Source organism: Lygodium microphyllum, chromosome 30 (genome assembly GCF_053477565.2).
Source record: "Lygodium microphyllum isolate KBCC chromosome 30, Lygodium_microphyllum_v1.1.10, whole genome shotgun sequence".
Lineage (NCBI taxonomy): Eukaryota > Viridiplantae > Streptophyta > Polypodiopsida > Schizaeales > Lygodiaceae > Lygodium > Lygodium microphyllum.
The window spans coordinates 49,667,058-49,674,675 of record NC_141164.1 but is presented as its reverse complement, the minus strand read 5'-3'; positions in this window follow the sequence as shown (position 1 = coordinate 49,674,675).

The window sequence follows — 7,618 nt, the reverse complement described above, 5'->3', positions numbered from 1 at the left end:
AGCCAAATCCTAATATTCCTAGACTTCCTGCCATTGCAAACAATGTATCTAAAGCCAAACCTATATTGTGTTACAAATGCCATCAACCTGGACATCTAGCAGCCAATTGCCAATCGAAGAAGCCACCTATCCATATCAACTATCTTGGAGCAATGTAAGATGAAGAACATGAAGAAATGCCTGACTTTACAGAAGATGAGGATGATATTACTACTCCTTCGGATACTTTACCAGGTATGCCAACTCCACATTCTTTGTTGACAATGAAATGTTTAGTGCATGGAAAAGAAAAGATCATTTTGCATGATGATGGTAGTACTCATGATTTTATTTCTGCAAAGTTAGTGAAAGAATTGAAATTACAAACAGTTCCTACGCATTATCGCATTAAAGCAGCATTCTTAGGCACAAGGTAGAATGGAACACAAGAGGTGCATGATTTAGAAATTCAAATTGGTGAATACACTGAAATAAGGAATTTTCTAGTTGTACCATTACAGTCTAGTGATATTATTTCAGGTATGCCTTGGCATCATCGGCATAATCTTGACATAGATTATTCCACGCATTTAATTAACATTCATTTTCAAGGAAAACATATTACATTGTATGGTATGCATGCATCTAATGCGTTTTCATTGCTTACTCATACTCAGGCTAAATGTGCATTACGCAAAAGTAGTAAATCTTATCTAATTTGGGTGAATGAAGTGCAAGCTAAAGAAAAACATATGCACCCTAGGCATAAAGAATTCCTTGTACAATTTAAAGACTGTTTTGCTGAAGATCTATCACTTGGCTTACCTCCTTCACGTCCTGAAGACCACAAAATAGATTTAATTCTTGGTACACAACCACCTTGTAAAGCACGATATAGGCATAACCAGATAGAGCAAAAAGAAATTCAAACTCAAGTTGAGGAATTATTAAATAGAGGATTTATTAGACCTAGTAGTTCTCCATTTGGTGCACCTGTTTTGTTGGTAAAGAAAAAGAATAATACTTATCGTATGTGCATTGATTATCGTGCCCTAAATAAGATTACTATACAGAATAGATATCCAATTCCTAGGGTTGATGATCTTATGGATAAACTACAAGGTTCTGCCATATTTAGTAAAATAGATCTTAAATCTGGTTATCATCAAGTGAGATTAGATAAATCTGACATATTCAAGACTGCATTCATAACACAATTTGGTCATTATGAAATTTTAGTGATGCCTTTTGGATTGACTAATGCACCTACTACATTTAGTAGAATGATGAATCGCATATTTTTGAAATATCAGCATTGTGTTATTGTATTCTTTGATGACATCTTGGTATTTAGTAAAAATGAGAAAGAACATTATGAACATCTGTCTTTGGTTTTCAACTTGTTGAAAGATAATCAATTGTATGCTAATCCGGAAAAGAGTGAGTTCTTTCAAACAGAAATTGAATATCTAGGTCATATTGTGTCATCAGAAGGTATTAAGGTTGACCCTAAGAAGATAGAAGCAATATTGAACTGGCCTATACCTAAAAATGTGCATGAGTTACGTTCTTTTCTAGGTCTTGCTAATTTTTACAGGAAATTTGTGCGAAATTTTTCATTACTTGCTTTGCCTTTGACTAAACTTTTAAAGAAAGATATTGCTTATCATTGGTCTAAAAATCAACAGAAATCTTTAGATTTATTGAAACATGCATTAACCCATGCTCCTGTATTACAACTACCTGATTTTAATAGACCATTCTTTTTAGTAGTTACTGATGCTAGCGGATCTGGAATAGGAGCCGTACTTATGCAAGATAATCATCCCATAGCTTATTCTAATTGTAAATTGAAACCTTCTGAACTTAAATATTCCACATATGATAAATAATTATTAGCTGTGGTACAAGCTTTAAAACAATGGAAACATTACTTAATGGGTTTTGAGTTTATGATTAAAACCGATCAACAAAGTATTAGACATTTACTTAGTCAACCTCAAATATCTGACCGACATATCAAATGGGCAGCCTTTATTCAGATTTTTCATCCCCTTATTCAATATCAACCAGGTAAAGAAAATGTAGTGGTCGATGCATTAAGTAGAAGACCGACTATTCATAATATTTCTGTTATATCATTTGATTCTCTAACCCCTATGAAAGATACATATCATCAGGACATTACTTTTCATGCTGATTGGAATAAATTAGTTGGAAATAACTGGATTCCTATTGATTCACTGTCTTATAATGATGGATTTATGTTTTATGAAAAGAGATTATGTGTTACAGTTCCATTCAGATCTTTTGTTTTGAATGAGATTCATTGTCCTCCATATCAAGGTCATAGAGGTATTATATCTACTTTGCGTACATTGACTGAAGATTTTTATTGGCCACATATGGACACTAATGTATCTAACTTTGTTTCTGAATGTTTGATTTGTCAAAGAGTTAAGAGACATCATGGTAAGCAATATGGATTACTTATGCCTTTATCTATTTCATCAAGACCATGGGAACAGATTTCTATGGATTTTATCACTGGTTTACCTAATACTAAAGCTAACCATGACATGATTTGGACTATAGTAGACAGGTTTAGTAAACAAGCATATTTCATTCCATGTAAGAAAACTTTAACATCATCTCAGGCAGCACAATTGTTTTTGAAAACTGTTTTCACTAATCATGGATTACCAAAAGTTATTATTTCTGACCGTGATTCTAGATTTTGTAACAACTTTTGGATTACTTTGTTTGCTAACCTAGGAACAAAGATTGATTTCTCATCTGCATTTCATCCTGAAACTAATGGACAAACAGAAGCTACTAATAGTACTATTTTAGATCTTTTACATGCTTACACTATTTCTAAACCATAGACATGGGACACACATTTGCATTTACTGCAGTTTGCATATAACAATACACCACACATATCTACAAAGAAAGCACCGTTTGAAGTGATTTATGGTCATAGATTGTCTACACCTGTTGCATCTTTATCAAATAGAATTCAGAGTGCTGATGATATTGCCAATATGCACGCTACTATTTTTGATGAGGTTAAAGACATGATTGCCAATGCCCAACAGTCGTATACAAAACAAGCCAATAAGAAAAGACAGGCCATGAATTTCAAATTTGATGACTATGTTTGGTTGAGAATAGAAAAACGTAGATTACAAAGTGTAGATAAACACCCAGTTGTGAAATTGGCACCTAGATTCTATGGATCATTTAAGATCATTCACAAAATCAATGACAATGCATTCAAATTAGAACTACCACCTCACTGGAAAATTCACAACACATTTCATATTAGTTTATTACGACTCTTTAGAGGCCAATTACATCTACACCCTGTTTATGAAAACCCACCTTTGTTAGATGAAGAAACTGAAATACTTGATCCTGAAGTTATCATAGATATTGACTTTATGACCACTAGAACTGGCCGAAGATATTCTAAATATTTAGTCAAGTTTAAAAACCATCCTGTTGAAGAGGCCCAATGGATGCACGCTAGAGACTTAAATGCTTTTCCCACTCTGTTAGCTCCACATTGAGCTAATAGCAATTGAGGACAATTGCTATCCCACCCCGGGGGTATGATGCCAGGAGGCATATTTCACGGTGGATTCCGTGAGGTTTTACAGTGGATTCCGTAAACTTTGTTGACCGGGACTCATACACAAAGTGGATTCTTTGTGCGAGAAGTTGATGGGGACGCCTATCCTTTTCAGGCGTTTCATTAATTTAGTGTGTACATGGGTGATTCCATAGCGGGTGATTCCGTAAAATACATATTAAATTAATAAACGTTTATGAGTTTAGAGTGCACACTCGTGATAAATTAAGGTTAGGATTGATTTCTAACTAGTTGATTTATTTATGTAGCTAAAGACTGCTAGGTATTCACTTTTGTCGGTTTAATTGTATTATTTTACTAACAATTGTGAATGCTTTAGTTGATGTGTAGAGATAGCAGTAGTGGCGGAGGAAAGCATTGGAGGATAGCGTGTATTTGAGTTGTCACTTATATTTTGATGGGCGCATACCTTAGGCATGGCGCCTATATTTTGTTGCGCCTATTTATTGAGGCATTGGATTTTTATTTATTATTTTCTATGCGCATGGGCGCATGATTATGATATTTGTATTTGGACATTGTATTGGGTATGCCTGACTCTTTGGGCGCCCGTCCATTAGCTTTATTTCTATTTTGTGCTAAAGCAAACTCAAAAGCCAAAAGCGTGCTATTTTGTAATTTGGGCTATTATTTGAGCTTGAAGATGATTAATACATAAAATACATGCTTGCTTTGTGGAGCGCTCACACAAGGCATGGGGGGAGATTGCACCCAATTGGTCTCTTGTTCATGTCGTGCATGCTTTTTACCTTGAGTTTTGTGCAAAAAGTAGAGTTCTTTTGTTCTTGGGGACCTTTCGGCATTCACTACGCGAGCATACAACATCCAATTTGCACACCACCTTTTTTCTCAACTTGTAGAAATATCGGATAATTCAGGGGTCATCTCAACTTTGTCCTAGCAAGTCCACATGTGGTTGTGATTTTAAGGTTCCTATGGCATAGGCAAAAGAAGCATACAACTAAGATCATACATTTGGAGTCTTAGTTGAGGTCATTATGTTGATAGCCACGCTCACATGTCTCATTACCCTCTAACATGTTAGGGAGTTCAAGCTATGGTTGTTTGGAAAGAATAACCTTCAAAGTATAATGTCGAAGTGATGCCCAAGGTCACAATCACTATCCAAAAAAGTAAAGGACAAAAGAAGGTCCATGGGAAGCAACAAATTTAACAAGAAGAAATACAAGACATATAAGGAGTATCTATTTAAGGTAAAGCCATAGTTGGTCAAAATTCTATTGAAGCATCATTCAGTTGATAACTTGATCTATTAAGTTGTGCTCTTGGTTTTTACTTTTTTCTCTATTCTTGTAGATTGATGCAAGCTTTTTTAAACTACTCTAGTTGATTCGAGGTTAATGCATATGGCTCTAAAGGGATTCTTTGATCATGTTCAACCACCAAAAGATGTGATTTTGACCTCTTAAAATGTCAACATGAAGCATTTCCAAATTCCAAAGCTTAATATATTCACAAACTCATAAAAATCATGTCTACTTAGGTGTTTCTTACTTTGTTGGTTTAAGCTTTCAAACTATCACCAGACTATGAATATAAGACAATGTCATCATGTCTACTTAGGTCTTTTTTACTTTGTTGGCTCAAGCTTCTAAACTATCACTAGACTATGAATATAACACAATGTCATCAACATACAATCTTGACAAACAAGAGAGAAACTCGTTATCTTGAAATTATGTGTTTATCATTCAAAGAGTCTAGACTTGCCTATGGTATAGAGCTATAGTGTTATGCTTGAGTATGTTTAGGCTCCTAAACAAGCTTTGAACCTTTTGCATGGATCCATGCCATTGTATTACTTGAATTACATCCATGTCTAATTCATTGGTACACTTATGCATTGACATGGAGATATAGAGGGTTGAACTTTTGCAAAACTTATAATGATGTGTATGCCCAAATTTTTGTGTTGACATGTATGCTTTTATAGAGGGAAAACATAATTTCAACATAATGTAGCCAAGGTATGCTTTTATACCCATGACCTTTTAATGAGAACCAAACAAAATACTAATATAGAAAAATTGAAGTGACCAACATCTATGGTTTTAGTAAGCTTAATGTATTTAGAATGATGCTATAGATACTTTACTTGCAATACAATATGTTATCATGTATCTAGAACGATGCTATATATAATTTACTTGCAATACAATATGTTATCATGTTTGCATTTAAAAACATATGAACAAAGATTGCATAATCTCTTACTTGAAAGAATGGCTCTTAGTGAGTCCAGAACTAAGATATGCTTTGAAAAAGAGCAACCATTCAAATCTTATTAAATTGTAGTAGATCATGTTGGGCTTGATAATGCAAATCCCACACATTGAATAGATGTGCTTGAAAATGACATTACTTACACCTTCTAGGACTTGTGCAAAAATGGGTTGCACATTATTTCAAAAATATTGACTAGACTTTAATGTTGATTTGTCAATGGGATGCTTACATCACAAGACATCATATGCCAACTCTAGAAGGAAAATAAAAGTAAGCTTATAAGTGGTCACTTTAAGTCATTATCAACATATGAAAGAGCTAGCTTTAATATTCTTTACCAATTTCTAGATTTAAGAGGGTCAATAATGATTTTAGGAAAACTTAAAGTTTCGTTTGACTTTAGAGAAGTTGCAAATGTTGGGGACCTTTAATAAAATAATATTTCACACAAGGTTGGCTTAGATCACTTACACAACAGATCCACCAATTCGTAGTGATCACTAGCAATCCTTTGTGCTATTACACAATGGTATACTCATTTTGCTCACGAAACATTGTGAAGCACATCTACCTTGTTAACATAGATCACCTTGCCCAATGGATGCATCATTTTACACCATAATAATGCTAGATATAAGCATCTAAGAGTAGACACAAAGAAACCACAACTAAAGTGTGTGTACATGCATGCATGAATGTGTGTGTGTGTGTGTGTGCACATACATGTGTGAAATAAAATGTGAACTTTTGCTTACATTCGCATACTAGAGGGAAAAACAGTAAGTGAAAAAGAGAAATGATTCTAGCCATTGTATTGAATACAATGTTCAAGAAAAACATTTCTAGTAACTAGATCTTGAACTCAAAATTTTAAAGGGATTGTTGAATGAAACTACACATATTGTTGTTTTTGTAACTAAAAGTTTTGTAGAGTTCAAAGTTTTAAACCTCGTTCTTTAAAATGTGAAGGCTTTTTGAAATTTAGCAATTCATTTAACATTAAGTTTGTGAACACTAATTGAATGGTTGAAAAATCTTAAGTTAAATTGTTGGATAGTTCAAAGTGGCACAAGAAATTAAGCAAAACCTTTAAAAAACATATATAGTAGGACTTGATAATCTCAAGATTTCTAAATAATTACACAATAGAAAACCAACTAGTGTCATGTTAGCAGTAGAAATGAACTTCATGACTTTGCTAACTAAGATGCATGTGGTGAATATATTCCTACCTTGATAGGACTTGCTATTGATACCAAAAATAAAATTGTGTAGGTGAGAACTCCGATATTAGCTTACAAAATTTGGTCCCTTCTTCCAAGTTTCACGTACTCCTCTGGGCTTCTACTTCCACCAAAATTCCATAGTCTTCTAAAATCAATAGGCCTTATAGATTCAATCCTAATGATAAATACAACACAACAGTAGATGAATAATCAAGGAAATAAAAGGGGGGTGATGGTCAACGCTGCCTAATGCTCCTATGAAGCTTAAGATTGTTGGCAGAGTATTCGTTGATAGAAATGATGGCTAATGCATCAGAGAATAAAGTCATGATTGTTTGACAAAATCAGGATCTAAAACCCATCCTCTACTTAAGATAATTTCCCAATAGACTATGATGTAGGCCTTATACAAGTCCATATTCAACCCCTCAGTCTCTCTTAAGGTATGTAAAATTTATCTTTTTCCTATATATAATTCTCTCTCTTTATGTTCATATTCTCTCTCTCC